This window comes from Chiloscyllium plagiosum, unplaced genomic scaffold (genome assembly GCF_037043375.1).
Source record: "Chiloscyllium plagiosum isolate Xiang-an unplaced genomic scaffold, Cpla_swu_hap1 HiC_scaffold_24, whole genome shotgun sequence".
NCBI classification, from domain to species: domain Eukaryota; kingdom Metazoa; phylum Chordata; class Chondrichthyes; order Orectolobiformes; family Hemiscylliidae; genus Chiloscyllium; species Chiloscyllium plagiosum.
The window spans coordinates 15,299,729-15,312,111 of record NW_028270162.1 but is presented as its reverse complement, the minus strand read 5'-3'; the positions used below and the strand labels follow the sequence as shown (position 1 = coordinate 15,312,111).

Genomic DNA, 12,383 nt, shown 5'->3' with positions numbered 1-12,383 from the left:
CTACCTCTGCATAGCTACAGTTTCAAGCCTCTTAAGAATCTTAGCTGTTTTGATAAGGCCTCCCCTCATTCCTCTACACCTCTGGGAGTACGGACACAGTCTCTGCTCATGAGACAATCCCTTCATGTCTCAACCGAATGAAACTACTTTGGGCCACCTCCAATGCAATAATTTATTTCCTTAAATAAGGGGACAAAAGCCCTTTACATATCCCTGATGTGGGCCGACTTGTATAGTTTTAGCACGATCTCCCAGCTTTGATACTGCATGCCCTTTGAAATAAAGGCCTAATTTGCTTCTCTCTTATCCTCTGAACTTGAATGCTAGAAAATCCACACTGCCTGTGGGAGGAAACCAGAGCACACGGAGAAAGCCCACGCAGAGGCAGAATGTGCAAATTGGACACAGTTGCCCGAGGCTGGAATCAAACCTGGGTCCCTGGTGCTGTGAGGCAGCAGAGCTAACCACTGAGCAACTGTGCCACGTTGATAGTTTACAATCCCAATTATGTGTAGATCAAATCACATTTGACTTAATTAATCTCTGATTGAAAGTTTTCTTCCTTTTCTCAGAGGCTATCCACAGTCTGTCATGTAGTGCGCAGGGGGAGGACAACACCCATTCAAAACCTAACTACAGTATATAAACTGAATGCAAACATTGTATTTTTTGTCTGATTAGCTTCTTCTCTTCTCCCAAGTACCAGTTACATGTTGTTTGTGACAGCTACGTGTTCTGATTGGATAATCAGTTATAACTCACAGGGCAGCACTTCAAGTAACTGGAGTAAATACAGCTTTGGTATCTGTGGCTCAGATAAGGTTCTTCTTTCCTGAGTCATTTGTGATGTCTCCTGTAGAATTATTAACTGCTTCCACCTGAATGATAAAATCATGAGTATTAGTGGAGTGATCTATTGTGACACAGATTCCAGACTAGACGACCCTGTACCTTTAAGACAGTTAAACGACATCATGATGTGACATTCCAGTGCTAAGAAGGTCCCTCGCCTTCAGGCATTTTCGGTGTAATGGAGTCAATGCATTCAGTTGGGTTACATATGTGTCATGTCATGTCAGTAAGGATAGAGCAATCCATGCTGTGTGCGTAAGTCTGTGAAATTGCTATTGTCTAAGTAAATAGTGTTGCAAATAAACCTCAAGGTATGTGACCCAACAAGAGCCCAGATTTTTATAATATGTTGAAAATGTGTTGCTGGAAAAGCGCAGCAGGTCAGGCAGCATCTAGGGAACAGGAGAATCGACGTTTCGGGCATAAGCCCTCCTTCAGGAAGCCCTTCTTCCTGTTCCCTAGATGCTGCTTGACCTGCTGCGCTTTTCCAGCAACACATTTTCAGCTCTGATCTCCAGCATCTGCAGACCTCACTTTCTCCTTTTATAATATGTTGCACAGGCTGTTATATAGAAAGCCTCAAGTGCATCAAGTGCCATAATAAAATGTCTCCTTTAGGATGTATTACTGACTGCGTTTTGTATCGTGTGAAGTGAACATGGGTGTGATAGTATTAAATGTAAAGTCAGTGTCGTTTTAGAAACACAGTCGAAGCTCATTCCTCAGAAAGACTATCGTATGATTTGCAAAAACGTTATGATTTGGAGGTGCCAGTGTTCGACTGGGGTTCTCATTTTATGCAAGGGAATAAATATAATTATTCATGTGGGCACCATAAACAAATGTACTGTCTGGAGGGTGAGCTGTTTCTTCAGGTTAACTTAATATATCTTTAATTATCACTAATGCACCTCTTTGACAATGAGAGTGCAAGGAAATAGTACCAGGGCCCTGGAATAATGCTGATCATGGGACCACAATATAGATATATGTCACTTCTATTCTGGAATACAGCCGGTGTTCCTTTGCTGGCTTCAGCATATACTGGGATGCTGGTATGTTTATTCATTTCCTGATAACATTTTGTATTCTGAGCTTCAGAAACAATGATTCAGCAGGCAAGGTTTGACATTGATTGTAGTAAGGGTAGCACTGCAACTACAAACGGCCCTCACATTACTTCAGCTCATATTTTCACAAAGAAATGCGGTGCTGAATTACACAGGAAAAAATGTCACTGCCTAAGTCCCCTTTAATGACCATGAAGCTGCCATCTCATTGGTAGGTCATAAATATAACTACATGTTTTATAATCAGAAATTTATTATTAATGCTGCAGGGAAAGCAGTTAATAATGAACACAGCTTATGAATATTACATTTCATATTTATTTAATTTCACAATTCATCAGTGTGACCTGAAATATAAAGGCTTAACGATGAAGTTTAATTTGATTGCATTCTTTATTGAGAGGTGACGTTTCTATGAGGGTGAGGGTCTGAAAGGTTAATGCTGAGGATTGCATGAAGTGCCAGCCAATACAATAATGTTATATGGAGTCACACAAAGAGAAGGTTTTGGATCTAGAAGGATTGAAACCAAGCATTAAGGTTTCCCTTGTAGTTCCAGTAGCAATGCCTACTGTACCAACTTGACTTCTACTTAGTTGCTATCATAGTGCCCATAGTGTAAAGTGCATTAGTCAGAGGGAAATGGGTCTGGGTGGATCGGTGTAGACTGGTTGGGCCGAAGGGCCTGTTTCCACACTGTAGGTAATCTAATCTAAACTACATTAGTTTATAGGGCGGTATGTTGGCTCAGTGGTTAGCACTGCTGCCTCACAGCACCAGGATCCTAGGTTCAATTCCAGCTTTGGGTGATTGTCTGTGAAGTTTGCACATTCTTCCTGTGTCCGCGTGGGTTTCCTCCCACAGTCCAAAGATGTGTAGGTCAGGTCAGAATTGGCCATGCTAAATTGCCCATAGTGTTAGGTGCATTAGTCAGAGGGAATGGGTCTAGGTGGGTTACTGTGTAGACTGGTTGGGCCAAAGGGCTTGTTTCCACACTGTAGGGAATCTAATCATGTGATAAGCCACATCTTGTTTAAGACAAGAACCTTTCCTCTACCACACAGGGCCAACCAGATCCTGTTGTGGCGATGATCCATTGTTCCAACATGATCATGTTCTAGCCTGAGGTCTTCATGATGAAACACAAATTCAGGCCTGACTTTGCAGCAGTTGATTATCTATGTTCATTATTACACTGTCCGTGAATGGTAAGGTTGCAGAGTGACATGTTCCGAGCTGTAGAATTCTAGTGATAGTGCAGTTCACTGAGACAGCACAGCTTACCTGAGAAGCTCATCTCTAGATTCATTAAACTCTACCTCAACAGGGACAAGTATTGGGATGTTGATCCCCTGTGGAGGGTTTAGAATTTGACAATGCTCTGCACATCCTGGAAAACTGTGGAAATATATCCTGAAAGGGTTAATTTAAATGAATGATGTAGTGTCTGTGATAGGTTCATGTTTTACTGATGCTATGACAGACTGTGTCAGAGCGGGGCTCAGTGTAGGACTGTCGGAATAGTATTACTGTTTAGTCTGTGACAGTACGGTCAGCATGCTGTGCTGAACCATCCAATATGGAGGAGGCTGCTTCAATCTTTGCAAAACGTAATTTTGAACATCAAGAGATTGGCTGTCAAGTCAGGAGTTTATCCACCACCCCCAGCCCCATTTCACCTTACCCCTCTTTTCATCATCAAGGCTTTCAGCACAGTGTACACAATATGAACCAACAATTATTCCCCAGGTGCTGCCACTTTCCATCTCCATTCCACCCGCTCCATTCAGAGTTTGAACTAAAACGTATTACTGCGCTGAGAGAATCCCTTGAGAGTGGTTTTATGCAACAGTGTTGGAATAAACAGCAGGGTATTTCATCTGGGGTGGCAATACTTCTGTTATCTCCTGTTAGATAAGGGAGAATTAGACATGAATAATGAATGGTCATTTATTACAGTTCACTGTTATTTACAAACATTTGAAAACATTGCAGCCACATTGTGTCTGGGGAAGATAAGCCAAAGAGGTTATTTTGTTACAAAGAGCATTCAGCTTGTCATGCTTCAAGTGGTCTGTGTTAAGATGGAGTCTGAGACCTTTATCTCCTCAGGCCACATGCTAGTGATTTATCGTGAACATGTGCCTCAAACATGTTTTGCATATTAGCTATGGGACATAACACAGCAGCAATGGGGTGGCATGATGGCTCAGTGGTTAGCACTGCTGCCTCACAGCACCAGGGACCTGGATTTGATTCCACCCTCAAGTGACTGTGTGGAGTTTGCATATTCTCCCTGTGCCTGCGTGGGTTTCCTCCGGGATGCTTCAGTTTCCTCCCATAGTCCAAAGGTGTGCAGGTTAGACGGATTGGCCATGCTAAATTGCCCTGTAGTGTCCCGGGATGTGAAGGCTAGGTGGGTTAGTCATGTGAATTGTAGGGTTACAGGGGTGGTGTGGTGGGGGGGGGGGGGGGGGCTCTGGGTGGGATGCTCTTCAGAGGGTCAGTGTGGACTTAATAGTCTGAAAGGTCTGCTTCCACAATGTAAGGATTCTATGACTATTGTGCAGTTGGTTTGTATTTACTGTATGCTTGGTAATTGTTAGGTGCAATTCAGATTTTTTGACTCTTAGAGCTAAGTGATATTTCCAAACTGGAAGTAGAAGACAGGTTACAACTTTATATGGAGTGATCTTTCTGCACCTTAGAGTCCTGAGTCATTAGGATCCCTAATCCCTGTGACCAGGAGACGGTGTTGATAAAAACATTCTAAAAAGGCCTTGGGATGAGACAGTGTAGGACAGATACTCATAAAGGAAGAGATAACAACATCCAACAGAAGCAGAACTCTCCTTGCATTGCTGTAATAATCCATCATTAAAAATCAGGACAACGCTAATCAAGTTAGATGTCAAGATTTTTATGCAATGCATGTTAGGTTAAAAACGAGATTCATCAACAATGAAGCTGGGTAATAGAGATCGACATCTTGTTTGTTATTTGCACAATTGATTACAATGGGTTCTCTCTAGTTAATTATTTAAACAGGCTAGCGTTACAATTAAATGGGATGTCATGATTACAAAATGTTCTTACACCATCAATATCTTGGACGTGCAGCAATGTTTCTCAGATGCATGTTGAATAGAAGTTTCAGAAACTTTAAGGGATGTGCATGAATACTTAAGGACAATGTACAGAACAGGCTCACAGCTGAAATCCCATCTGCTGATGTCCTTTCCTGACACATCACTGTTTGTGAGAAGGGAGAGAAGGGAGAACTTTAGAAGCAGCAGTCACTCCGAGCTAGTGAATCATTGGGCAGGAGACCAGCAAGAGTTGTGAAATAAAGCTATTGTCTCCTCACATAGAATACACACAGATGCTGCAATCCTTACTGTGTGTATTCTCGGTGTTCTTGGTAGAATTGACTGTATTTACCTCACCCTTAAAAAATTAAATTTCAATGGTATCTTACCTCTTCCCTGATTGGGGGGGGGGTAGCCTTCTTGTTGAGGGGTGGGGGAGTGTTGAAGAGGGAGGGTGGGAAATGGTCTTTAATTTCCAAAAAAAATCAAAAGATCTGCGGATGCTAGAAGTCAGAAACAAAAACAGAAATTTCTGGTGAGACACACAGCAGGTCTGGCAGCATCTACAGAGAGAAAACAACGTTAACGTCCTGCTCCGAGGAAGGGTCTCTGGAATCGAAACATTAACTCTACTTTCTCCCCATGGGTGCTGCCAGGTTGGCTGAGTTTCTCTAGCAATTTGTTTCCGCTTTAATTTTTCTTTAAACTGTGAAAAGTAAAACCGAAACAAGGCAGTGTGATTACTTCAAGTAATTGACAGTAATTGAGTGCATGCTGTGCTGGGGCATGAATTAATAGTTGCAAAGCTTTGTTGAGACTGGAGGTGATGTGCCACTGAGAGAATAAAACGAGTGCAAGAGAATTGATTGAAGTGCTTCCCATGGACATGTGTGTATATGGGTCATCAGCAAAGCCCACCAGCAGTTTCTTTATAATATCTAGGCCAATCAGCTGGTTCCCACAGGTTAGACATTATCACCTACCAGCAAACTGAAGCTTTGCCTTGTTACTCTCCACGTAGACCATGTAGACACATTTCTGCAGTGCGACAGTGAATATGGCACCCCAAAATACATAGTCACAAAAAAATTAATTCCTAGCTCTTTACAAAGGAGAGCACAATAGTGTGGGTCAGTTAAGTTTGTGAGAAGACTTGTGTGTGGGCGGACTGATGCTAATGGCCCTGATAGACCGTCAAGGTCTTTGATCATAGAATTCCGACAGTGTGGAAGCAGGCCCATTGAGTCAACACCGACCCCCTGTGGAGCATCCTGGCCAGACTAATCCTCTTAACCTTGCATTTCAATGGCTACAAAATGTGTTGCTGGAAAAGCGCAGCAGGTCAGGCAGCATCCAAGGAGCAGGTGAATCTACGTTTCGGGCATAAGCCCTTCTTCAGGAATGAGGAAGGTATGCCAAGCAGGCTAAGATATAAGTTAGGGAGGAGGGACTTGGGGGAGAGGCGTTGGGAATGCGATAGGTGGAAGGAGGTTAAGGTGAGGGTGATAGACCGGAGAGAGGGTGGGGGCGGAGAGGTCGGGAAGAAGATTGCAGGTCAAGAAGGCGGTGCCGAGTCCGAGGATTGGGACTGAGATAAGGTAGGGGGAGGGGAAATGAGGAAGCTGGAGAAATCTGCATTCATCCCTTGTGGTTGGAGGGTTCCTAAGCGGAAGATGAGGCGCTCTTCCTCCAGGCGTCGTGTTGCCATGGTCTGGCGATGGAGGAGGCCAAGGACCTGCATGTCCTTGGCGGAGTGGGAGGGGGAGTTAAAGTGTTCAGCCACGGGGTGGTTGGGTTGGTTGGTCCCGGTGTCCCAGAGGTGTTCTCTGAAACGTTCTGCAAGTAGGCCACCTGTGTCCCCAATGTAGAGGAGGCCACATCGGGTGCAGCGGATGCAGTAAATGATGTGTGTGGAGATGCAGGTGAATTTGTGATGGATATGGAAGGATCCCTTGGGGCCTCTGAGGGAAGTGAGGGGGGAGGTGTGGGTGCAAGTTTTGCATTTTTTGCAGTTGCAGGGGAAGGTGCCGGGAGTGGAGGTTGGGTTGGTGGGGTGTGTGGACCTGACGAGGGAGTGACAGAGGGAGTGGTCTTTCCGGAATGCTGATAGGGGAGGGAAGGCAAATATATCCTTGGTGGTGGGGTCTGTTTGGAGGTGGTGGAAATGATGAAGGATGATACGATGTATCTGGAGGTTGGTGGGGTGGTAGGTGAGGACTAGTGGGGTTCTGTCCTGGTGGCAATTGGAGGGCGGAGGAGCGGGACGTGGAGGAGATGTGGTGGAGAGCAATGTCAACCAAGTCTGAGGTGAAATTGCGGTCTTTGAAGAAGGAGGCCATCTGGGTTGTTCGGTATTGGAACTGGTCCTCCTGGGAGCAGATGCGGCGGAGGCGAAGGAATTGGGAACATGGGATGGCATTTTTACAGGGGGCAGGGTGGGAGGAGGTGTAATCTAGGTAGCTGTGGGAGTCGGTCGGTTTATAGTAAATGTCTGTGTTGAGTCGGTCGCCCGAGATAGAAATGGAGAGGTCTAGGAAGGGGAGAGAGGAGTTTGAGACGGTCCAGGTAAACTTGAGGTCTGGGTCGAAGGTGTTAGTAAAGTGGATGAACTGTTCAACCTCCTTGTGGGAGCAAGAGGTAGCACCGATATAGCAGAGGAAAAGGTGGGGGGTGGGGCCAGTGTAGTTGCGGAAGATGGACTGTTCCACATATCCTACGAAGAGGCAGGCATAGCTGGGGCCCATGCAGGTGCCCATGGCTACTCCTTTGGTTTGGAGGAAGTGGGAGGATTGAAAAGAGAAGTTGTTCAGAGTGAGGACCAGTTCAGTCAGTTGAAGGACGGTGTCAGTGGAAGGGTACTGGTTGGGTCGGTGGGAAAGGAAGAAGCAGAGGGCTTTGAGGCCTTTGTGATGGGGGATGGAGGTGCATAGGGACTGGATGTCCATGGTGAAGATAAGGCGTTGGGGGCCGGGGAAGCGAAAATCATGGAGGAGGTGGAGGGCGTGGGTGGTGTCCTGAACATAGGTGGGGAGTTCTTGGACTAAGGGGGACAGGACCGTGTCGAGGTATGCAGAGATGAGTTCGGTGGGGCAGGAGCAGGCTGAGACAATGGGTTGGCCGGGGCAGTCAGGTTTGTGGATTTTGGGCAGGAGGTAGAAACGGGCAGTGTGGGGTTGTGGGACTATGAGATTGGAGGCAGTCTTATGCCCGAAACGTCGATTCTCCTGCTCCTTGGATGCTGACTGACCTGCTGCGCTTTTCCAGCAACACATTTTTCAGCTCTGATCTCCAGCATCAGCAGTCCTCACTTTCTCCTTATTTCCCATGGCTAACCCACCTAGCCTGCACATCCCTGGACATATGGGCAATTTAGTATAGCAAATCTACCCTCACCTGCACATCTTCGGACTGTGGGAGGAAACCCATGCAGACTGTTGCCCAAGGGTGGAATCAAACCTGAGTCCCTTCTGCAGTGAGGCAGTAGCGCTAAACACCGTGCCACCCAGTGATGATTCTATGATTCTTTGCCTCGTGAGCTTGTTCCAGAGTAATGGGCCTTAAGCTATATCACCACTTGCCTCTCTTCAACAGAGAGAGATGCCAATAACCACAAATGGACTGTAGCTATTTACTGTACCCAGTGTCACAAGGCAGATGGCATAACTAGGGGTCTTCTGACTCAGCAGAGATGGCTTTATCTCCTTAATTTGATCCCATCCTGCACCCTATTTTGGAGCAGCTCTGTGATGGACAGGGTTTCTATAATCACTTTGAGAACCAGAGAAACATGTCTAAAGCAGCATCTTATATCTCTGTTGAGTGGGTAAACTGATTTTATAAGATCCATTGAATTGGTGGGAAGCTGAAATTAAGAGGAACCCTATTCAGATGCTGGTAATTAAAAACACCTCTTGCTATACTTTCAAGGTCGACTTTGTTATGGGGATGTAGGGTGTGGAGACTACATTCTCTACAATTACAATGCATCTGGCATCTATCAAAATGATTTAAAACACATTCACACAAAAGTACTTGTTGTCTCACTTCCTCAAGCTCCATAAATATATAAATTTCATGTATCATTACTGGCTGATGGGTTAGGGTTTATTAATTTTATCATAAAGTTCTGATGAAGGAGCTAACGAGAGCATTTGTTTTGAAACGTGTTTTGGAGTTTTTCCCTGAAGCTCTGTGGGGCTAGGACGGAGGGATAACTGGGATTAAAATCCAGCTCAGCTGCCTGGGCTGGCACCCAGGTAGAAAGCTACTTTCCTGTTTTGTAATTTGGCTTTTTACAAACCACTTCCCAGACCAATTGTTTTAGCTGTTTTCAGATTAAAGAAAAAAATTAATTGGCGAGAGGATTTTTCCCTAGGGAGGGTTATATCGATATGCACATTGACACATCATAAGGGCATGCATAATGTATGATGTGATTATGCACAGAGTTTAGATCTTCAATGCTCAACAAGGCTGCTTTACAAGGGAAAGGGCATTGCTTGCTGCGTTTCCCTCGTCTTTGGATTTATTTTCCATATAATTAAACCGACGCATCAGATTCAAACATAATTTAAAGTTCATCAAATTGTAATTTTCCTCTGATTTTCAGTGAATTTAACTGGTCAGTGGTTGAGTCAAATAGGCTAGGTACAAAAATAACAATGTACATGTCAGATTGTCAATCCCTCAGCTAAGGCAAAGCTAAGTCTGGATGAGCATCTGACTGTAAACGAGGATTTAGGTTGTTTGCCATGCTACTCAAATCCCAGCTGAGTTTCCAAAGTGTGTAATCTCCAATCGAAAATGCAGTCTACTTTCTCTGTCATTGCGTAATATCTCTTGCCTCAGTTCATCACCTGCTGAAACCCTTGTCCGTGCCTTTAGATTGTGCATTCCCAGCCCATCTCCCCTGCTCCATAAACTCTGTTCCTCTTATGTTTCCAATATCCATTGCTTTTCACCTCTCATCCCCATTCTTACTGTCTGTCTTAGACTGCAAGTCTTCCCTGCTAACTCAAAATTAAAATTCCTAACCTTGTGTTAAAGTCTGCTCCTAACCTTCCTCATCCATCCCCCACTGTGATAACCTGTAGGTCGAAAACATCCTGTTTCCTGGAGGAGCAAGTGGTGTTCTGGAGCCATCAGCTGTGACTTCTGGATTGGGAATTGACCCCATCTATTTCTCACCTCCGAGTGGGAGAATAGGAACCTGCATGGAACTAAGACAAGAATAAATAATAATGAGATATTAATACGTGTAAACAGACCTCTCACTAATGAGATTCTCACCCTGCCTTTAAAACCTTGGGTGGGAAATCAACCTTTTTACTTCATATTTTCCAATCTCATTATAATGTGCCAATGGACTTGCATTGCCCACATTATTCAAAGTTACCAATCGCATGACACCAGGTTATAGTCCAACAGGTTTGGAAGTACTAGCTTTCAGAGTGCTGCTCCTTCATCAGGTAACTAGTGGGGCAGGTTCATAGGACACAGAATTTATAGTAAAAGATCAAAGTGTCAGACAACTGATGTGATGTATTGAACAAACCTGCTAAGTCTTTAATCACTTAGAATGTAGGTTTAAATTGATTAATATGTAAATCCCAGAACTTCTTTTAAGTTACATCCCTGAGATGACTGAAGGTTTTATCAGTATAAAAGAAAGTGACATCTCACCTGGAAAATACTGCCCACAGCATGAACACTATTACAGTTCTGAAATGAACCCACTCCAGAAATAGAGAGGGTTTGAGCCACCTAGGGAAGGAGACGATCATTGCAATGTACTCAAGCTCTCGTGTGCTGCTTTTTTTTATGGTTGGTCAGTTAAGTTTCTGGTCACTGATATCCCGCAGGGCTGAAGTGAATTGTATCAGTGATCATGGTTTGTGGAATGCAATTGCATTAATATTATTGATGTTGCTGTCCACTGCCCCGAGTCTTCATTTCGCTGTATCAATGCAATACAATTCCAGTTGAATGCCTGATGTTTCCCTGAGTTACATTGCAGTCCATTCACATAAGAGGCAGCTTCACTTGAGACAAAATCATCTGGCATCATAACAGTCCCACACTTAAAGGCCAATTATAGTTCAGTCATGTCTCCACAATTTTATATGTTTTCAGGAGAGAGCAAGAGAGAGAGAGATCTGTGTTTTTGTTGACCTGTGGTCTCTCCCATTGGAAGACCAAAATAGACTGAGGTTATAGATCTTCAGTGCAACAACAGCTCATTTGACCCCACATGGCTGTAGTGATGTTTCGAGAGGCAGTGACATTTTGGGAATGTCACTAGACTAAGCATTGTAGGCTATTACTCTGCAGTCATGGGTTCAAATCACCCCATGGCAGCTGGTGCTATCTGAATTCAACATATACATCCACAATATGAAGCTCGCCTCAGTAATAGTATCCTTGACAATTATCATTGATTGTTGTAAATACCCATTGGGTTCAGTAATGGAGAGAGAAATCTGCCATCTTTACCTGGTCTGATCCGATCTGACTCCAGACCCACAGCAATGTGCTTGGCATTTAATCTGCTTTTTGAAGTGGCCCTCGCCAAGCATTCCATTCAAGGGCAACGAGGGATGGGCAGCAAATGCTGGCCTTGCCCATATCCCATGAAAGAATGAAGAATAATCTACATGGAGGCTCCTTCCCCTCACCCCCACTTGTTTCTTCCCATCCTACCTCTGTTTCCCTCTATTCCTTCCTCAATCATAGCTGCTGATTTGCTTTTGTTGAAGACTAGTTTCAGCCCCTTCGACGTAAACAAATGACATTATTTGATCTGTTGGTGGCTATTGTTTTTCTTAGCCTAATTGCTCAGGGCTTCACCCACAAAAGGAAAACTTTCTCAGCATTCAACCTTCTGAGCCCTTCTGTAATTTAAAAGGAAAGGTTCGATTGCGAGATCTACATCACCTTCCAAATCCCTCATTTCTAAGCGCATTACAGACAGATAATAGAAACTGAGATTGCTGTCCTTAGAGAAGCAATTTTCAAGAGCAGATTTCACAATTATATGACAAATCTTTAAAGCTTTTGAGATAATGAATAAATATATATCACTGACCATTGGGCTAGTAACCCAGAAGGCACTGATATAAGATGATTGGCAAAGGACCAGAAGCGACATGAGGATTTTTCTTTTACTCAGCGAGTTTTTGTGATCTGGGATATGCTGCCTTGTAAGGGTGGTGAAGCAGATTCAGTAACAACTTTCCAAAAGGCATTTGGGTTTATTTTATTGGAATGGTTTGAGACACGGTGAGCAATCCATTCAATGGCTTCTATTGAGACACTGTAAATAGTTGAGATGTTTCTATCAGGGCAGGGACTCAGTCATGGTCTGACTCAGAAT

The 12,383-nt window shown here is 44.1% G+C and overlaps 1 protein-coding gene across 10 annotated transcripts in view; it reads left to right on the top strand.

Annotated features, from left to right (window-relative positions):
- Nucleotides 1–12,383, top strand: part of LOC122562395 (unconventional myosin-XVIIIb-like) — a 416,560-nt gene that overhangs the window by 105,266 nt on the left and 298,911 nt on the right. The window lies entirely within an intron of this gene.